Raw genomic sequence first — 23404 nt, 5'->3', positions numbered from 1 at the left:
GCCATAAGTTTAACTTGTTTAACTGTAACACTAATTGATTTATTCTTTATTATTAAGCAGTCGATATTGACTGCTAAGCGTAGTTAATCTACTTAGCTTAGATTAGGTTTTATCAGTCTGTTGAACATTGTACCAGTGTGCACAATGTGTTTTATTACTGCTTTTTATATGTAATATCACTTTTAATATGAGCAGGCTCTAGAACAGCAGCACCAGCGGATGCTGATCACATGACAAGAGTAAGTTGTTTTACGTGGTGTGTGTATTTCACAAAACTGTTTTGAATCTGAAGAAGTTGACACATTTGTGCCAACGAAAAGCGCTTCATTCGATAAGAATAAATTTGTATTTTATTTACAAATTCCTTGGCTTACAGTTATTAGTCGAATTTTGCGGATTATCAGTCTGTTTTTTGGTTTGTCTCATACATTGGCATATGCCTATCTCTACCCTTATCCCTCTATTTTTTCCAATGTCCACTGCAGATCTCTATGCTAGCTTGTAAGATTAATTTTGGCTCTAGGAATTAGTGTCTTCTGCCATATTGATAAAACGTAATTCTAGCTTGAATGAAAAGGTTCCTTATTAGCTGGAACAACAATAACATGAGAAATAGATTGTGAATCAATGGTTTCCTTTAGTGAATGTGACAGCATTGCAGTTTGTGAAAAGAATAGTGGTAGTAATACATAAAAATACAATTCATTTATGAACCCATTTATTAAGTTCCATTGTCAGACTATAACCAGGTTTGGATCCAGCACTAGGCAACCTAGACAGCTGCCTAGGGCCTCATGCTGGCTGGGGGGGGGGGATGGGGGGAGGCTATCAACAACAGATTAATTAAAAACAAATACAAGGATTTCCTGCTTACTGCTGCCTTATGGAATAAAAATAAATATTTTCCCAATTTACTTATGTCTTGCTTGGCCAATGAGACTCGCACAAACACAAGTACCTAGATTTAATAGATTTCCTTTACAAGCAAAATGAACAGAATTGATGGAGTTACATTTTACAGCAAAGTGGCCACAGGTGGAGTTACTTTTTACAACAGAACAGAATGGTGGAGTTATATTTTTACAACAGAAAAAGAACAGGCAGATAAATTTACCTTTTTGCAGCAGAATGGTACAAGTGGATTTGCAGGCATAAAATGAGACAAGAGCAAACACGCACATACCTTGTGTGAGATTTAATGAATTTGCTACCATGTTCAGCAGAATGGGAAAAGGCTCTGTTTGAGCATATGTATGTGTCTGTGCATAATGCCCTAGTTATAGAGAGCAGTTTAGTTAATTGACTTGTTCAGGCTGAAACCCTGTACCATGATTATAGGACAAGAGACTTAATCCTCTATACCAACTATTCAATCCTTTTTATATATTGGAGGATTATAGTTAATCATTAGAGTTGGTTTAAATGTTTTGAAAAAGGTTTTTTTTTTTTCATTTATTGGGTCATACATTTTGTTTCAGTTCTGAATTGGTTGGAATTTTCTGAAATGGGTACTTTTTTTCAATTTTTGGTTCCTATAGCTTTGTTTCACTGCTTAAAGGAAAAATGTTCAAAACTACAAATTTAAAATGCACTCTAACAAAGAATTTAACAAGAAATACAATAAATCAGGAAGGTGTTTCAGAAAACACATGCATTTGCTCATAGTCACAAAATCGCATGCAGTGGGCCCATGGTGTGAGAACAGCCCCAGGGACCAAAGTGCACCTAATCTGTCACTGAAAAAGTGCATTTTCAGTGAATATGAGGTTCAAGGAAAGGGATGTTTACTGTTGCATATGCTAAGTCTGTTTTCAATGTGCAAATGCTGTTAGCAAATGGCCATCAGTGTTTGTGCTACACAGTTTAAAAGCATTTTTAGTAGCCCAACAGGTAGCTTACTTGCTTTATATGCAGAAGACTGTGGGTTCTACTCCCATACCATGCAATGGATTGCTGACACTTCAGTGCAATATGATGGGGGTGGGTATGCTGCACTCCTGAGTGCATCATCCTTTGGATGAGACATTGAAGTGAAGCGTCTTCTGCCTGTATTGGTGGTAGGTCCTGTGAGATCTTTTACATCCATGAGAGCTAAAGAAAGGAGTAGGTGAAGTTGCCTAATACCCTTGCCAAATTTCTCCTAGTAGTCGTCTGCATGCCATGAATAGTCTTCCTGAAAAAAAGCTACTGGCCAAATGGGACTAACATGGTCAGTAAAGAATAAATAACATACATTTTAAATTAAATCCTCATCTCTGTCTTCATTTCTAAAGTAAAGAAGAAATTAGTATGCACACTGACAGTTTTGAACAGTTTTTATAGTAACTGGGGGGAGAGAGACAAGTAATGGGACACCAAAATGGCTGTGGGTCCATTACCCTGCCTAGGGCTTCATTGACCATGATCTTGGTCTTACTACAACACAAGAAACTTTCCTATCCATAGAAATCTAGCTCCAAAAATCCGAACTACTTTTAAATCCTAAAATATAAAAGTGATACTTTTCCACCAGCTGGCTATAATCACAAACTCTAACTCTAAACAGAACTTCCTCTAATGATAGAAAGGTTGACTATGTCAAACATACAAAACAACCTAGGCAAGATCATTGAAGAAAGTTAAAATTTGATTACACTTAACACCTTGTTCCAAAGATAAATTAAAAACTTAACCTGCTCTACAAGACTGATCCCTATCTAATTAACTAAACTGGAATAGCCGCGTCAACCTTCCTTTCACTACATAGTCTATGTATGCGTCTTCAGTTTTCTCAAGTATACAGTTTGAATACCTTTCCAAACTAGAACAAAACTACAACAAAATTGTCATATATGTTACTATATGTTACTAAATTTTGTTACTAAATTAAACACTAAAGTTTGTCACTGAATTGATTTCACAAATAATATGGCTAGAAATCCCGAACTTTCTTACCTATTCACAACTAAAACAACATTCAAAGTGTTATAACATCAAGTATGAGTTCAGGCCAGTGCCATCCTACTCAATTTGTATATCAGTGTTACTCGTTTAATATCCAACAGTCAGTACTTAATCTTAGCTGACAACATGTATAATAACCATGACAAAGTCTCTTTCTCCATAAGTATAAATAAACATTGGCATAGACATGCATAGACATGCATCTGGAGCGTTTCTCCCCGGGCCTCCGCTGAAAACAGGCTCTGTGGAACCTAGTCGGACATTCCCGGTCAACAAATGTTAAATAAAAATAAAAATAAAAAAATAAAAATAAATGATATTACAACTGTAATAAAACACATTACTACCCTTCAGAGCTTCAAAATAAACCTATCACAATAACATGGCTTTGCCAATGTCCATCTACCCAGGGTAGAATCAGCTTTCTTATAATTCAGATTTCTGCATTCATTACTACCATACATCTGTTGCCCTTTGTAACAGTGATGTGAGATTATATGATGGTGTGTATCTGGGTCTATATTATGATAGTGCACGCTCAGAAGAGCGAATGACACATAATTGACCCCATGTAAGTGAAAGCTTACAATGTCGAAACCTAACTGTAAAACATTATATAATGCCCCTCACTACTTAAATATACCAACTCCGAGATCACACTACAGTGCTGAAAATGGCAAAGTAGCGAAAGCGGCCAAGCAAATTCTTTCCCAGGGAAAGAATTCTCTGAAAAGCCACTTCGCTATTTTGCATTTTCCCGCTTTTCAGTTTGACAAAGATGCATTTGTCAACCTGCGTCTGCAACAGCATAATAGGGAGCCATGTATCTAGGTATTATAGCCTAAAAAGACTACTGTGCTGTGTCTTCCTAGACTAAACCCTCTACTTTGACACCATCAGCACTCAGTATTATAATCTGCTTTTCAATTCTACCTGTTACAACATGATATACTACCATCATCTATCCATAAATAGATATTTTTCACAGCTAGATAACTTATTATCATTGTTTGATGTTACATGTGTAAATATCATACTACTGCCTGTCTTGTCTAATCACTAATAAAATGTTTTTCAAACCATGTAATTCTGTAAATTGGTTTATATTATGTTACTGTATGTTTGCCTCTGACCTACTCCTAAATGCCATTATTTATACAATATAAAGATTCTACCTAAACCACCTGTATGCTTTTCAAAATGTTATTCCTCACTCTGTGTAAAAATTGCTACTAAATTCTATATGTATGTTTCATTCTGCAGTAAAAATATTGGTATAATATGATATATGTACATACTGAATGTTTCCTTTAATGCAATGATTTTTCTGGAGATTTTCTCCAAAGGCCACCACTGAAAGGAGTGTCATACCTAAGGTACTTCCCAGCCAATGAAATATAATAAAGAAAAAAATAATTAATTTACCTCATGAACTTGATAGCTGGGTTCATACCTCCCAACTGTACAGATTTTTGCAGAATGTCCAGATTTTTGCCTCATATTTTTAGTCTGTTTCTCATAAAATTTGTATTTCTCTGGCAAAGCATTGATGATTGGAGTCACTAAATAATACTAAATAATGACAGACAGTATATCCTTCAGAAAATATGTAATAATGCAAACCTGTTATTCTAGCAGCTTTCTAAGCTTATAGGATCAATATTTAAATTCTATCTCTATTTTTGGGCATTTTCCCCCTCCATTCTTTCTGGCTTTGTCCAGATTTCTTGCACTGAGAGGTTGAGAGGAATGGCTTGGTTTAGGCATAAACTTTAAATAATTTCTAATTCTGCTACAGGATTTTGCTCTATATGATACTTGTGATTAATGGGATTCTTTGACAATATAAAGGGATTTGCAGTCACTACATAATTTTATATGTTAGTGTAGAACATAGCCCTCCGGATTCACTAATCTTCTGTGGAGGACTAATCTAGTCCTGCACGGAAGCGGCAGTTTAAGAGGAGGACAGCAGCGTGCCATGCATTTTAAGGAAGGTGTGCTGCTTGAACTCTTAATGCTACACAATGCGTGGACGAGTGCAGAATAAACACGTCCCTGCAAAGAAGAACAGAAGAATGTGTAAATAAATGAGAGAGACCGCTCATAAGTGTCCACATATCCCCACCAACAGTCCCCATGTGTTCAATAGCAACAGTACACAAATAAAATGAAGAAACCCTTGTAGTATTTTTTTTTAAAACCCCGAGTACAGCTAACCATAGGTGCGTGGGTTCACCCATCACTTAGCTATGGGTAAAGCAGCTGAAAAGGCTGAAGAGGATAATATATATGTAAATGAAGCAAGACAGCAATAGTGTAGTGGCGAGATCATCTGCCTAACAAACAGACACTCCCGGTTCAAGTCCCACCACAGCAGATATAATTTTCCATGTGAAACCTGTATATGAACATATTCTCACATCTTTTAGCCATATAACCTACATAATAACATTTAAATGTGAACTGGAGAACTGCATTAATTGCACATGTGAAGTGTCAATGTCATAATGAATAAGGCACTCGTAAGCAGGTTTAAGCAAAAATAAGCAGTAGTAAGTATGTTTAAGTGTGTATGCGTGGGGGTAAGCATTACCTACACAGATTAAGCAAAGTAGAAGCTGAGTGTAAGAAATTGTAACCAGAGGATAGCATTGCTTACCGTCATGCAAACCTGCTTACAACTGCTTTAAAGTGCATTAATCACTCCGTAGCCAACGGCCCATGTTCTGCCCAGCAACAAAACAAATTGCCTCTGCAAGGCTCAAACTCAGGACACTGCATACTATAGTCACAGTAGTTTATCACTAAGCCATCATAGCAATAGATATGAATGAGGTATCAGCAAACTAATCCTCACCACAGGAAAATCAAACCAAACATGTGAACTGAATCTATGTACAGTGTGAAGTGGTATAACCTTCTACATAAGATAAATATGTGAACTGGAGTACTGCGGTAAGCATAGTTCTGAGGTGTGATTGTAATAAAGTGCAGAAGTCCCCAGGTCCCCATACAGTGTATGTACACATGAATCACGGATACCAGACACATATATAACCTGTAATGAAGAATAAATCATAGCCAAATGGCAAATATAGTGATAATTAACTATTAAGCAATGCTAACCGCAGCACAGCTCAAGTTAGTAAATGTAAGCAATGTGTAGGGGAGCCAATTCAATCTGCCTAGTGGTATACCTCTTTAAGCAGTGCCAATCTTATGTAAGCAGGTGTGTCTATAGCTAGCCTTTTCAAAACTGGCCAATCATGGGAAAGTGTAGAAAAATGGCCATATTTAAACCCCACAGGTGGGAATACTTCTCATAACTAGTTGTAGCTTCCTACTGCAGGCAGAATGTCTGGTGTGGGTGAAGGCACTCAATTTCAAGCACAGTCCTGGGGCATCCAGGAGTCAAAAATCATGGTATGGCTCCTGGTAAAACACCATGATCAGAGAATACTGCAGGGCCAGTACCAGGGCTCACAGTATAAAGTGGAGGCCTGGGACAGTCTCGCCCGTGACCTCACCAGTGCAACAGGTATCCCCCGGACTGGTGAGCAGGTCAGGCACCACCATGTTGACCTGAAGCGGTGGAGGGGGGATGTACTGGAACAGTGGATCCAGGAGTCTTGGCAGATGGCCAATGCCCCAGTACTGAGTAAGTACTCATTTTACTAAGTAGTAAATATTTGCCTAGCTTGTGTATACTATGGATAGGTATGGCTAAATATCACTGCATTTCTCTGACAGCTGCAGATGAGCGGGCTGCGAACCAGCAAGCCCATGATGCTAGGCTGCAAAGGCTGTGTCACGAGGCAGGTTAGTAATCAGTCTGCATGTATTGTCATAACAAAAAATATAAGAGCCTTAGAAAGTGTACCAGTAGAAATAAATGTGTAATAGTCTGTGAATAAAGGTATAACCCCTGGAGTGCTTCTGTTTACTCTTCTCTCATATGTTTGCGATCTGTTCCATACTATAAATAGTACTGTTGTATCTTAAGCACTGTCACCTACACTATGGTATGCATATAAAATGGGTATGAAGTCCTGCATAACAATGTTGGAAGTGCCAAGAGGTCAGTCATATCGTGCAAGTTAGGGAGATGTAGATAGAAAACAGTTGAAAGCTTTACATCACTTCCCTGATAGCACAGTGTACTGTGATGTTAGCTATAATTTTTTGTCACACACAACAGGGGTTTGGATCCTGAGAGTGCTACTAAGTTATATGCATAATCATACCCCACAACTGTACAGATTTTGATACAATGTTCAGATAGAAAGCTGTATACATAATTACATGCAACAACTGTACAGACTTTGCTAGAATGTTCAAATTGTAAGTTGTATGCATATCCATACCCCGCAACTGTTCCAATCTATCCAGCATGTCCAGATAAATGGCCCATATCACCAGCTTGGGACCCTGTTCCCCTGAAAATTCATTGTGATGATCCAAGAAATGTAGGCAGCTGTCAATGACATATAACTGATAGTCAAATGTGTACATAGTCAGAGAATGTATAAGAAAACAAATCTGTCATTCGAGCACCTCACACAAAGTGTATGACAGCAATTCTCAACATATGTTGCATTAACACCTGCAGCCTGTCACACCTGTATGTAAGAAACAGGTCACGTATATAATAATCTATAAACGTACCAGTGTACAATATAAGGCCATTGTTTAGTGTAACAATACATGTAAGGGAAAGATCACTGTAGTGACTAAGAATGTGGTGAAAACTACAAGGATATATTAGTTGTTAATTGAACCCTCTCTCTTACCCCTGCCATGTATGCATAATAACCCAATGACACTCCTCAACTGGTATGTGTACACTCCACACTTTTGTTGGGACACATGTCCTAATGGTTTAAAAATATTCACATTTGTTTTGATGCATGTGCCATGTTAAAATACACCCATATTGGCGGCCTGTTGTCATCAATGAAACCTGCATGCTCCTGTAATGGCCACTGTTGTTCCATATATGCATGTGTTCTGCTTGCTCTGCAACTGTGTTAAATCTGGTGTGTTGGGTTAATGGGAATAACTATGCATACTGTTATAACTAATCCTGAATGTTGTTAACTGTTACTAACCCATATCTGTCATAAACCTGTGACAACACAGCTCATATGGAAAGTCCGGTCCAAGTGGACCCACCTGTCCCACCTCAGCTGGCCATGGCACTGGGCACCAGCACATCTGGGGCTCAGCCTGGGACATCCTCCTCTGTGGGCCCTGTACCACCTTTGTGAGGAACCGCTGCCGGGGATGGGGCTCACCCCCCTTGGAGCGGGCACGGAGGGGAACTTGTCACCCGTCAACAGGTCCAGGCTGTGGTGCGTAGGGAGCTCAAACTGGAGTATTGAGAGAGGCTACTCCAGTTTGAGGGCCAAGTGGCGCTATTAGAAGGTGAGCCTGCCGCTCCTACATAGCCCCCAGCACAGCCACCCTCGGGGCAATGAAGGTACAGTGGTGACTAACCATGGGAGGGGACGTCAGTCCCACTGTTTCCAGTTGGGGGCTCATGGGTTTGTGACTTCCAAACACCCCTCATATCCAAGGTGTTTACCCCCCACATGTGTCAAAAAATGGCCCTGTATGCGTCTTGTGTGTCTTGTCTGTTAACCTACCCAACCTACCTCCCCAAATATACCTACTACCTTGCCCCAACATCCCACTCTCACCTGAAAAAAAGAAAAGGGCAATCTGTTCCCACAAAAATAATCTTGCCCCATACATAGCTGTCCATTTTGCACATGTGCCCACTGGACACATGTAATCTGGTCTACTTGGCATCACAATGAATATATGTTGTCCTCACCCCTTTCCCTGGGGTTTGAGGGTCCAAATGTACTTGCAAATCTAGTGTATATGCACAGCTGTTGCTGTAGAAGAAATGGGTAGCTATGGACCTTTCCTATACCCTTCCTGCACATGTCTAGCTATTTTCCTTACTGTCTTTCCCTCTTTGTGCCCCGTTTTTCACCACTTTCCTATCAACCTCTTTTTCTTTTCTTTTAAAGAAATTAGCTGGGGGTAAGCATCAGTAAGCACTTTTAAGCAGCAGTAAGTGGGTTTGCGTGGGTTTGCGCAGGTTTGCATGGGGGTAAGCTATACCTACACAGGTTGAGAAATTCGAAGCTAACTGACTGTGAGAAAACATAAGCAGAGCTTAGCAGTGCTTACTATTGTGCAAACCCACACAAATCCACTCACAACTGCTTCAAAGTGCCTTAATCACTCTGTAGCCAATGCCCCTTGTTCTGCCCAGCAACAAAATGAACTGCCTCTCTAAGGATCGAACTCAGGATGCTGCACTCTATACACAAAGTGATTTGCCACTAAACCATGGCAGATATGCATAACCTGATGTTTTCACAAACATATCATCCAGCACAATTAGTCAACAGTACATTAAATATTGTAATATCATACCACACAACCTCTTAATGCAAGAATTCTGGACAAAGTGTGCCAAAATGTGGGTACAAGTAGGGATATATGTCAGATACTGCTCTAATACACCTAAAATGTTGCTAGTTACACAGTTACATGTATTAGAACACATATTGTGAAGGAGATAAAGTCTGAAACACGACTATAGTCCTGAAATCATCCATGTCAATTGCCAAGAGAATGAGGTACAGGCCAAAAATATGAGCCGTACATGCATGGACATATAGACAGATATATATCTGGAAATATAAACAGACAGCTATGTGAGATATACATATATATATATATATATATATATATATATATATATATATATATATATATACAGATAGAAATGTGTATAGCATTACCACATGGGAACAAAATCCTGAACCACTCATTACAACATAACAGACCATATGCACTGTTAATGGGGATGGGAGCTCAAATGAAGGATACCTGTAATTAGTGCTACATTACCCTCCCCACAGCCCTAACAGATATGCTCTGCAATCCAATATCCAGCACATGCAATTCTTGACTACAGGACCCTCCACAACACAGCCACAATGCTTTAACAGTAAGCCAATTCACCTGTAAATGTCAGGGCAATATCTGTAACATATCATGCAGAAAAGTCATTCTACCGTAGGGAATGCACAATGTGGAAGGAGTACACATTACAATGGTTCAGATATGCACACACATCTATACATTGACAAATATATTCAGGCATATATATATATATATATATATATATATATATATATATATACACATATATATATATATATATATATATATATATATATATATATATACATATATATATATATATATATATATATATATATCTGATATAAATATATCACATATATATATATGGATATAAATATATATATATATATATATATATATATATATATATATGTATAGATATATATATATATATATATATATATATATATATATATATATATATATATATATATATATATATATATATATATATATATATATATATATATATATATATATATATATATATATATATATATATATATATATATATATATATATATATATATATATATATATATATATATATATATATATATATATATATGTATGTTTATAGGTACATACACATATACACAGACAAAAGGTATTAGTAGCCATACATATGTAGAAGTAGTGTGGAAGTACTGGGTGCAAAGTATGTCCTTCAGCCACAAGTCCTGTAACTGGTACCTGTGAAATGTGTAGTGTGGCAACCATTCCCACAAATGAGAATACTTACATTAAACATATACCCACTCACAATTCAAATGACATGACACGACACACAGGTATGCATACACAGAAAACCTTTATTTATTTACTATACAATAATGTATGCCATTACTTACAGCACATAAAGTCTGAAGTATGTAATCAGTGATGAATGCAAGGCCCACACAAAACAGTAGATGCAAGCAATGAGATATATAGCATACTATGCTGTCCAGGCCAAGGCCTTCAATTAGTACAACAGCAGACAAAGGATTTGCCTTCAAGATAGGTAACAATCAACAATTGCTGATGTAGTTCAGCAGCCCCCAATTATACCCTGCAGTCAAGCCCTAGGGGAAATGTATTAGTTGTTGTAATGCCAATGTATCTGTCACATGTATGGACCCTGACCAACATATTTTGTGGGAGTCTGCGATATGACTGGGATGACAGCAGGAATGCTAGCAGTAAGTAATGATAGGCCATTACCCAGCAACCTGTAACTATATTACAGCAGGACAAAGCCTGCCATATATGTGGAGGACAGAGGCAGGAACAGAGGGCCATACTTGCAATATTGCTGTTACACTTCCTGGAAATTGCTGGTGTAATGCAGGAATAAGACATCAGAAACACAAACTGATGTAGCCATGTACTGATAGCATGCAACATACAGACGGCCAGTGATATATCTAGGACAAGACCTGTGTAGTGCACAGATCAAACCAAACAGACAATCCACTGGCCATCATGTGGATAGGTGCACAGTTGAGAGCTATGCAGACTGCATTCCATCCTAAACTACTATGTACATACAAACACTGCAAGACCAGCAATATACAATGCACATAGCAACACTACTCACTCTGTCTGCAGGTCTGGAACCTCATACAAATTTGTAATTGGCCTGTGTCTGCAATTCCTGCTGTAAGAGGTATTGCAACCTGCTGTCTGTAACACTGCTGCCCACATACAGGAAGGATGTCCTCCATACTGGAAAGGTTAAGGGACAATGCCCACATGAGCCAGTATTTTATAGTACTGGGTTGCCATGACAGTGGTTATCTGAAGTACTACACACCAGGCTGCATGCAGTTAGCAGCTGTTGCACACTGATTGGGGCAGAGCCCATCAGCTGATCATGTGCATCACTTACAAAAGCCATGCTGCAATCCATTCAAAGCAGCTCAATCACTCTAGTGGAGAGAGAGTGAGAGAGAAACACAGAAAAATAAAAAAAAATAAAAAAAATCTTAAACAAAAAGCTGTCACAGCTGTCAAACAAATGACAGGTATGCAAAACATATATGTATGTAAGTGAATGCAGTATGTGATATAGAATAATAGGATATATGATGTGGAATGATTTACATATGCCATCTGTAGTTGTCCCTGTAATAAAGTTCTGCTGAACAACTGCAATGGACAATACTGTCTGTCCCTGTAGGCAGTGGGACATACCCGCCAACTGTTTCAGATCAGCAATGAATGACAAAGATTTTAGCCATAATATGTGTGTTTGGTATGTTAGTGTGGGCAATATATGGTGGTGGAAATACTGCCATTATAATAGACAAATGGGTGTCAGAGCACACCACTTGCAGGACAGTCATGTTAATGTGTAATGCAGCATGCACAAATGCCATAGGTGTATAATAGGCTTACCAACAATCTCTCACCATATATACCACCCTAATGTTAGTCTGTGTTCATATGTGACACCGGGCTTTGTTGCAGTAAGACAGAACAGTGCAGCTGTGAATGAAAGACAGTTACAGAATGTGGACCAGATGTCTGTATGCACCCCACATATAGATAAATATCTGTGTGATATATAATTAGACAAGTATGTCTACAGATATACAGACACTCATATAGATATAGGTATATAAACAAACCACAAGATATTTCTACACATATACATATATGTATATATATATATATATATATATATATATATATATATATATATATATATATATATATATATATATATATGTATATATATATATATATATATATATATATATATATATATATATATATATATATATATATATATATATATATATAGATATATATATATATATATATATATATATATATATATATATATATATATATCTATAGTGGCACTAACAATGGCATGCAGGTGAAATAGTCTGTAACAGGCCAGCAAAGATAGTGTCCCCACAGGGAGCATGGCTGCAAACACATAGCACAAAGCATGGCACAAACACACAGCACAAAGCTTGGTACAATACAACATATGTCCTAATAGTAGGTAAGCAGCCGGAATACCAATTGCATTATGTGAATGGTTTGTTGTAACTGATATGGTGGGTGGAGACAAAGATGTGTATTAAGAACTATGGTAACCCTGCTGTATGAGTTGCTCAGACCTGTTTCCATCTTTATGTCTTCCAGGAGGATGCCCCACACCAGTTTGTCAGCTTACAGTGCTGCCAAAACAGAAGTCATCATTGAGCATTTGGTACAGCACTATGAACAACTGTTTGGCTAGAACACCCATGATCAGCAGGAGAGGACCGCCCTGTGGAATGAGCTAGTCCACAGGGTCAATTATGTCGGACTGCAGAATCACAGCTATGAGCAGGTCCGGCATCATTGCAGCAACCTGCTTCATCATGTACATCGGCATGCAGCTGCTGTATGGGGGGACCACCTGACAACAGGGGGAGCAAGCCACCCATCAACCCCTCACCCGTGTGGAGGAGCTTCTTAGGAGCCTTGTGACACCTGCCCTCCTGCAGCACCAACAACTGGCAGGGTGCATTGTGGAGGTGGGTGCCACTGACACACTGGCTGAGGAGGGTGCAGGTAAGGCCCCAGGGCACATCAGTACACCACTCTTGTCTGTACAGATACATCATGCAAATCTGAGATGTCATATACATAGTCTGTTGCTGTGTAGTAGTAATAAACAGACATGCATAAGCTCTAGTATTGTGGACTCCTACTGTAGATGTAACATAATGCTGCACTCACACTTTACGAATGCCACAGCTGTGGCCACTGACAACAACTTTCTCACACTCTTATGTAGGTCCTTCCAGGATACCACGACAGCAGCAGCCTTTAGCTGATGAGTATGGTTCATGTTCATGCATGACATACACTGTGCATGTAATGGCTATGGGATATTCCATGCACACATCTAACAGACCTACCCATACTGCATGCTGTACATGTTCATGTTTTGTTGTTGTGAAATGCACTGCTTTACAGTAGAGACCATGCTGGGGTATTGGAAGGGTACAACAGACACATGCAAGATAACTAACATCCTGTCATTGTGCAATGTGTCCACAGGGATGAGAAGTATGGCAGGACACATGGCCTACAGTAGGGACATGTGTGAAACAATACCCTCATGGCTGTATCTGCACACAGTCAGGTTATATATGTTTGGTAGACGTAACCCTGACCCCACAGCAATAGTGACAGCAGTGTGTTCACTCAAAGGGATGTGCACATGAGTAGATCTTGCAACCATGCAGAGTTCTGGGACATGTGTAGGGCACCCCTCACAGCCATGGTAAGGTCTGCTGGGTGTCACTGTAATAGTCCTGTATTGGTCATACATGTACTGCTGATGTTGTGATCTGTAAAGCAGACATCAGGCAATCACAAATGATATCTGTTCACATAGCTTCCCAGGTATGAGGTGCTATAACCCATAGGGGCTGTGAGCATTGGAGCTGATATAACTGACACAGTACTACATATGCAGCAATGGTTTGTACACCTGTGAGGTATGGTGCCCAGTACAAGACAGGGTTCAGAACAGGTCCACAGTAACACTTTGTACATGGTTGCAGTGTTAACAAGGGGAAGGGCCATCACCTACCAACACAGCCCATGCATCACACACATGTATACTGCCACTAGCATGAGGTCACTATAGTTGCACTGCATGTTGTTGAGCACCAGATGTAATGCATGCTGACAGAAGGGTAATGGGAGGACTGTGTACAAAAGGTGTGCAACCCCACATGTAGGTGTGTGTGTGTGTGGGGGTGTTGATTGTGTCTGTAAGTGCAATCTGGTGGAGTGGAGTGTGGTTGATGCATGTCAGATGTGTGTGTACATGTGTGTCTGTTTGTGTGGGTGTCCATGTATGCACAGGTGATAGTGGGATTGATCACATGGCAGTACTTCTCCTTGGGACTGTGCTATACATGTACATGTAGTGACACATGAGACACCAGGACAACCTGTCCGATATGTGAACACAGGACAGCTGATAGCATAACAAGGTCTGTAGCACAGAACATGCACTGGGAGGGAAAGTACATATCAGGTATACACATCATATTGCCAGCAGCAGATAGATAACAGGCTACCCACGTATGCAGCACTACTAATGCAATAGGGAATTACCGACCATATCAGTGAATGTATCCAGGTATTAATGTTGTCCGCATGATGGGTTTATTGTGCAGCAGATGTGGCATGGACTGAGCAAGACTGTAGTATGAGACTCCAGTGTGTGACATATGTAGTGAATGTAGCAGCCCCAACCATATAGAGGCCATGTACACCATGACTGGACATACACCGGGTAATACTGGATGACAGCAGAGAGGTCATGTACAACCTACTCCACCAAAGTCAGGGAGGTGATGGAGTACCAGATCATGTGTTGTGATCACACGTGTAGGCATGAAGAGGAATTATATGTTAATGGGTAGTATTAACATATGTTCCCCATCCTGCATGCCACTTGCTAACATACACATAACATAAATTGCTTAACCTGTGTAGGCAGTGCTTAGCTCCCCTCATACCCGCCCAAACCTGCTTACAACTGCTTTAAAGTGCCTACTCCCACTTGCCCCCTCACAAACCTATGTTACTGAATGTGGGACTGTCTGTAAACCCAGGGAAAGGGAGGTAGTAAGGTGGAATGTCAGTATGTGTGGGTGTACATGTGTGTGTGTGTGTGTGTGTGTGTGTGTGCGTGTGTGTGCGTGTGTGTGTGCGTGTGTGTGTGTGTGTGTGTGCGTGTGAGACTGTGTGACTGTGTGACTGTGTGTGTGTATGTGGCTGTGTGTGTGTGTCTGTGACTGTGACTGTGCGTGTGTAAATTTGTGTACTGTTAGGCAATGCTTTTCAGGTCTTAAAGTGTGTATAGGGTCCCTCCTAAATGCAAACTGAGGTAGGTGTCCGTACAGACACTGATGATGATGATGATGGTACTGTTGAGGCACAGGTGGGGTTGTCAGAGGCCGAAACTGCGCCATCATGTGTCATCACCCTCCTAGCCACCCCAAGCCTGCACACAGTTACAGTGCTCCTACACATCCCATCACATGTGGCCATAGCAGAAGGACAGTTGACGGTTGGTGCCAGTGACCAGGAAAGTGTGGTGTCCATGCCAACTGTGTTGGGTTACAGTCAGCATAGCCAGATGTCTGGCAGGGCACCACATCAGCAGATGTACCGTGGTCCTCATGGGAGGGCCGCTGGTCATCATGCCCCTGGCAGAGGTGCCACAACTGGTACCACCAGGAACATGTTTCAGCCCATAATGGAGGCACAGGTACATATGGACATGTACACCAGACAGGGCCTGAGGCTGCAGAGGGCTGCTTTCTCATCTGTAAGTGGCTACTTCCATGACCTTGCTGCTGCCCTCCATGAACAGATAGAGGTCATGGATAGACGATGGGGTGAGATGGTGGGCCTCCTCAACCGTGGTATGTCTGTGCTTGAATGTGAGGTGGGAGTGGTGTGACGGCCACATGGACATAGGCCAGAAACACCAGCAGGTGGTGGTCAACGTGGACATGCCAGGACACCAAGCCACTCCCGTAGTGGTAGTACCAGCACACCACTGGGGGTGCTGTCCACACCACACTACAGCAGGTCTCATGCACGTGGCCCTGGCCAGTCCCAGGCAGGACATGGTTCCAGCGGACACCTGTCATCATCAGGGGAGAGTAGCACTTCAAGGTCTGTACCTGCATGTGCCCATGGAACCCCTGGCAGGCACAGTCAGCATGTCTGTGGCTGGAGGCACTGAACTGCACATCCTGCCAGGTATGGTCTGCAGCTGTCCAGCAACACCTGTATAGGGCAGCCACATGGCAGGAATGTGTACATGCATAACCACACACTATGTAACCACACCTAGGGTGACCCCATAATGACACACACTACATCACCATGCCCCAATCAATAAATCAAACCCCTCACCCACACACACACGGTAACACATGCATGGACCACCCTCGGCTTCTGGCAAACCAGCAACACACCCTGTGCATATGATGAAACCTGTGCCACATCCTTGTCATCCATAACATCGATGCAGGGACAGGCTAATATGGTTCTGATGCACATGGTGACTGTTATAGTGTGCTGCAATGTACTGCAGTGTAAGATGTTGTCAGGGGTAATTTGTAATGCATACTTGTCAGGTAGTATAGCCATGCAGCTATGATGTATTTCAGCTGTCAGTAACACTGATTATCTCCATAATGTTATTCATTTGTGTTGTAGGTGTACGTGTCAACAGGAGGATGGTCTCCGTCATATTTCACAAGGGTATGACACTGTAGTGACACCATGTTGAATACCCAAGGGTGGGGACCTCAGTCCCACTGCTACCACTAGGGGGCTTGTGGGCTTCCGATATCCAAACACCCCTACCCATCAAAGTGTTTATCCCCCACATGTATCATATACTGCCCCTGTATGCGTCTTGTGTGTCATGTCTGTTAACCTACCCAACCTACCTCCCCAAATATACCTACAACCCCTCCTCAACATCCCACTCCCACCTGAAAAGAAAACGAAGGTCAATCTGTTCCCACAAAACAATCTCGCCCCATACATGGCTGTCCATTTTGCACACATGTCCATTGGACACATGTAATCAGGTCTAATTGGCATCACAATGAATTTATGTTGTCCTCACCCCTCTCCCAGGGATTTGAGTGTCGAAATCAACCTCCAAATTCAGTGTATATGCACAGCTGTTGCTGTAGAAGAAATGGGCAGCTATGGACCTTTCCTACACCCTTCCTGCACATGCCTAGCTATTTTCCCTACTGTCTTACCCTCTTTGTGCCCCTTTTTCACCACTTTCCTATCAACCATTTTTTCTTTTTTTTTAAAGAGGTTAGTGAGGGGGTAAGCAGGAGTAGGCACTTTAAAGCAGTTGTAAGCAGGTTTGGGTGGGTATGAGGGGAGCTAAGCACTGCCTACACAAGTTAAGCAATTTAGAAGATAACTGAGTATAAGAAACTGCAACCAGGATTCAACAGTGCTTACCTCCATGTAAACCCACGCAAACCCACTTACCACTGCTTTAAAGTGCCTTAATCACTCTGTATGCAACAGACCATGTTCTGGACAGCAACAAAATAAACTGCCTCTGCAAGGCTCACACCCAAAACCGTGCACACCATACACAAAGTGATTTACCACTAAACCAGGGCAGATATACATAACCCTGATGTTTTCACAAATATATCATCCAGCCCAGTCATTGAACAGTACAGAGAATGTATTCCAACATACAGATGTATGTGTGTGAGTAAATATATTAATGTCTAAACAGGTACAACATATTGATATATGTAGATATATGTATATATACATATATATATATATATATATATATATATATATATATATATATATATATATATAAACATATATACATGCAAATGTCTACATCTATGGATATATATGTCTACATCTACATGTGTAAATATATACAGCAGGTCATATATATGTCAGCAGATATATACATATACATAAATAGGTGTACGGACAGACATCTGGAGATAACAATGGGTAAGTATCAAAAACATATATGTCCTCATGCAACATTAATGGGGTTGAGAGGCCCCACACAATATACGTCTGGTACGAATAATTATGCTCCCCCTAAGCCAAGCACGTCTCCCCTGTAATACAGTACCAAGTGTTGCAGATCCCATAACTAGGACCACACATGACATGGCCATCCCTGGGATGCATATATATATATATATATATATATATATATATGTATATATATATATATATATATATATATATATATATATATATATATATATATATGTATATATATATATATATATATATATATATATATATATATATATATACACATATATATATATATCTGTAACTACACATACACACACACACAGATATGTACAGTAAGATACATATGTAGTACGTGCACACAATATTGAGCAGACAGTATTCCTACAGTCTCCACCTTACCAACTGGAGACTGTATGAGCCAGCCGTACAAATGACACTCATAGCCTGCAACATATACTCACAGAGATATCAAAGGGTATAACACCACACACAGGTGCACATAAATTAATGTGAAAGGTATATTTGTGTACTAAGGCAGTTGTGTATGCCATGTCATATAGCCATATAGACACTGACATCCATATGAACAGTGTATTGCAACTGTGAAACAGTTATACTGAGACAGTAGTCTGGGAAGGTTGACATATGTTGCTGTCTAGGCCGGAGCTTCAAATAGTACAATAGTAATGACAGACTGGCCCACAGCATATTAGAAAATCAACAGTACATAATGCAGATGTATAGGTCAGCAGCCTCTATCTACACTCTGTACATAATCCCTAGGGGGGTACAGACCCCAGTTGACACAATGGGATGTATTTGTTACATAACAAGGCATAACTGACACCATCACAATGACACTGGCAAACAGAACATTCTGTATGGCAGGAGGCAGTAGGCCTGCATTTATCCACGGTGGATTGTATACCTTAAGGCAGCTTACCCCATATACCCACAAATGTTGTAACAGCCTAGGTTAGTCATGGTATACCCCCCTACACTCACTACTACTCGGCCATATACCATGGTTACATACACTGGCCTCTGCAGTGCATTACAGCACACATGTATTGTGTAGGTGAAGCACACACATATATGGTCCCTACCCCCCAGTATGTGTGGGGTACACAACAGCAGTGGAGGGATGGCAGGAATGACATCATGACATACACACAGTCCACTACATAACAACCCCTGACAGCATGTCACATGTGCAAAGCCTGGTATGTAGGTGGAGGACAGAGGCTGGAACACAGGCTCATATGTGTAAAACTGTTGTCATACAGTAAGCAAGATATGTATATGTGTATATATCTATATGGATATATGTATAATTATATAGACATATATGTTCATCATATGTCCTGCACATGGAGTGGAGCCCTACCTCAGCCCCAGTAGTCCCAACCTCTCAGTGCAAGGGGATGTCATGTATGTATTGCAGGTATATTTGTAGACTATTGCTACTGTAATAGTGATCATCTTCACAGAAATGGTTTGTGTGGGAGGCCACATCTGCTGTTAACATGTGCACCATTGGCTACTGACAGACATCCTAAGGTCATCATAGTACAGTACCACTGCTAGCACAGCAATGCCCCTGTGGACTACAGCTGTGATATGGTCAATATATGTGGACAGTCTGACACACGCTGGTTAGGCCAGGGGTATACACAGAATCCCTTCATGCAAGACATGTGGACCAGGCCTGTCAGTGTGGATGTTAACAACCATGTAGATGGATATAACATGTAAATACTGGTATACATTTGCCCCCATAGGTTATGCATTCATACACCTCTGTCTGTCCTGACACATAATAACCGCTGGTACAGAGGTGCCATGGCCACATACTACCCACTAGTTAGTGACATACATCTGAACAGCATCCCACTGCTTTGTCTGACATACATGACTGTCATGGTGGCCCAGCAGAAGTACATCTGGCAAGTATCTGGACATGACATTTCACTGGATAAGTGCATTAAGCTGCTAGGTATGTAACAAAGCACAGTGCAAGCTACAGGCAGACTGACTCAACACTGGGCTACATCTCCCATGTGAGAATGCACATTTACCTGCATAGATAGCAGGCTCTACAGGCATGTCACATCACAGAGTAAAAGCCACCTGTGTGAAAGTGCATAACCACAACCAATGTGAACACAGCCACATATGGTAAGCTAGCATACTATTACAGTATATGGACTATCTGATCTACACCATCCTTATATGTGCCACTCACACAACAACCCTACATATACTGGGCTGCTAGACAGTGTGTTCCGATGCCTGTCTGTAGTATGGTACATGTGTGTGTTCACCCCTACAAACATGTCAGCTGATAGGGTGACATACAGTGGAGCAGCATGTAACATCAGATAGAACAGGACCAAGAACAATGACATCTACCACAGTCTCTACACAGACCAAGGTACATATTTACTATACACACGCTGTTGACAATTATCAGACTTACACATACCTCAGTACTGTACACACAACCACAGACTGCCCAGGCGATGTCTTCAAATATAACCCCTACTATACATAGCATGTGTAGCAGTCTAATATCTCACTGGCTTGTTATCAGATATGCTGTCAATGAATATGGTGTAGAGAACATATGCACCCCCTACTGCATGACATATGAACAAAGGTTGACAGAGTTGTGGCTGGAGGCACAAACACAGGGCCAATATTGACATGTTTTTGTGATACCCTCATATATTTACTGTCGTAACAGGGTTTGTTGCACCATATGTCCTATGAGGGATATGACGTCAGTAACTCTCCCAGCTGTCACCATCTACTGACTGCAATCATCACACTACCTTCTGCAGTTGAGAGATAGATGCTCTGTGGGTAACACAATGAACACAAGGCACAGCACACTGCCCAGCTGCAGATGACCCTACAGATGGGGATTCCCCATAAACATAGCACTGACATGACAAGTATTAAAACATGTAGGACAGCCATATCCACACACACCCTGTAAAACCAATATTACCCCAACTGCAGTATAGCAGCACTTACAGTCTGTAGTCAAGACAGGCACATCCCCCTCCTGTGTGTTGGCCTGTTTCCACAGTGTATGTTGTCAGAGGTAAGTCCCCAATCCATCTGTGATGCTGTTTGCCAATCAACAGATCTAGTTCCTGCTCACAGTGAATGAAATGGCCCAACACCAACATGATGTTCCTAGAAATTGGGGTGTGTTTCCATGCAATTGGCTATGGGAATGTTGCCTCAGCTGTTCCACATGCAATCATGTAGAGGAGGGCTGTAATTTGTGCAGATGCCATCAGCTGATTATGAGCATCACTGACAATACACTTGCCGCTGCCTAAGCAAAGCAGGTCTAAGTCTGCACAGCCACTAGAGAGGGTGTGAGAGAGGCAGACAGTGGCAAAGATAAGTCATGGTGGGTTGGGAAAGTAAAAGGTAAGCATATTTGTGTCACACATCTACCAGTCCAGGGTATCGAACCCCTGACTGACTATGTACTGAAATCACATCTCTCAACTCTGCACGGTGGATATTGTGATATATACTAGGGGCACCACATAAGAGATTTGCAAAACCCACACAACACTGAGTTCAGTAGTTACACACTCACAACCACCTCCACATAGGACACGGATGACAAACATCACCACATTAAGACACACACACACACACACACACACACACACACGCACACACAAACACACACCTGGGATTAGACCTCCTACCTAATTAGTTATTACACTACAGCACTACGCAATTATAGAACGCGCCACAGAGATTACTGGAGTACTCTTTCCCCAAAGGTTTATTTCACAGAGAGTGACATCAGCAGGAGTGCCAAAGTAGGGCAAATGAGTTGTAGTGAGTGTGACTAGCCAAACATGCATTGCTCCCTACACATGCATAGGAAGAGACACAAAAGCATTCACAACTCTCATGTGTGAGAATAGAACCCCTACCAGAGTTCTATATCATACTACAGCATTACACTGTTAGAGCACGCACCACAGAGATTGCTGGAGTACTTGTTCCCCAAAGGTGTACTTCACAGTGATTGACATCAGCAGGATTGACAAAGTAGGTCATTTGAATTGTATTGAGTGTGAATAACCTAAATTGCCCTAAGTAGTCTCTATGCATTAACTGCTGTTCTGGCCAGAACAAAAATAGCCTGCCTTTGCAGGTCATGAACCCAGAATCCCCTACACTTACAGTCACAGTAGCTAACCACTAAACCATCATAGCAATGCAGGAGACCAAGGTTTCACCAAAGTAATCCCACCATAGGCTAATCAAACCAAACATGTGCAAGGAATGTATATACAGTTGTCCATTAAAGACCTCTCCAAAGCCAACATCATGCTACTCAAGGCAGAAGTGACAAAATTTGTGACATCCATGGAGACAGGATCTGACAGTTCAACTGATGAATCCTGCACTAAGGCACTGTATGAGCACATCCACTTGTGCATGATTCCTGACAACCCACATAGAGCCATGACTCTCTCCTCCCAAATAAGCAGGCCAGTCTGGAGGTCTCTTGCCATGAACAGAGTATACAACTGAAAGTAGACACTGCTGAAGGAAAACAGATATTTAAAGGATGCAAACAACTCCCTTACCAGCCCCAGTCAGAAGTTAAGATCCTCATGGAATTCTCCAAAGCTGGTTATGTAACTAAAATTGCCAAAGATTCCACAGACAACAATAGAGCATTCTATAGTTGTGTCCAGAATCTAACTGGCAATGTTCAGAAGTGCTGTGGGCTACAACAGAATGGCATTACATAGACTGCTCGCACAGAATTTGCCAATATCCTGGAAAATTGATTTAGTGCCACATTCAACCACCTCTC

Source organism: Protopterus annectens, chromosome 3.part0 (genome assembly GCF_019279795.1).
Source record: "Protopterus annectens isolate FY-2018-M chromosome 3.part0, PAN1.0, whole genome shotgun sequence".
Lineage (NCBI taxonomy): Eukaryota > Metazoa > Chordata > Ceratodontiformes > Protopteridae > Protopterus > Protopterus annectens.
The sequence above is the reverse complement of the archived record's forward strand: the minus strand, read 5'-3'. Positions refer to the sequence as shown.